We start from the raw sequence: 587 nt of genomic DNA, 5'->3' as shown, positions 1-587 counted from the left end.
AGCCCCCCCGTTAGCCTGGGGTTCCCGCTGCCACCATCCCAGGCTCTGGACTCACTTCTGGCTCTGTGCACCTTGGAGAACACAGGCCTGATCGTCCAATGGGTCCTAGACCCAATACAAGTACCTGGGGCACTTCCCCAAGTCAGGGGCTATTTAGGGAAGCCTCCCTTAGTCCACCGACCCTAGGGGCCTCCTTGGCATAATTTAGACCCCCCCCTCAATAAGTCTCCACACCGGTCTCAATAAGTCTCCCACACCGGTCACAAAGGAGAATTTTAATTGATTACAGGGGTAGGACGGAAACAGGGTAAAAGGTAGAGCAATATCATAGAAATCTTACAGGAATATCAAAGGAATCCCATAGAGCAAACCAGGGGGGCTGAGGTAGCCGTTTAAACATGCATCTGAGTTACTGAAGCTAAATATCTGATCGGATCTCTAGTAGGTTACTCACTCGCATCGTCCAGAGGTGCTTGTTGGTTCCTCTGGAGGCAGGGCACTCTTGCAGCATGCGGTGATGAGGAGAGAGCCAGGTTCAGATTCACCTGGATGACCGCATGGATAATGGCGACCTTCTTCCTTGGCCC

This window comes from Alligator sinensis, unplaced genomic scaffold, assembly GCF_000455745.1.
Source record: "Alligator sinensis unplaced genomic scaffold, ASM45574v1 scaffold1282_1, whole genome shotgun sequence".
Lineage (NCBI taxonomy): Eukaryota > Metazoa > Chordata > Crocodylia > Alligatoridae > Alligator > Alligator sinensis.
The sequence above is the reverse complement of the archived record's forward strand: the minus strand, read 5'-3'. Positions refer to the sequence as shown.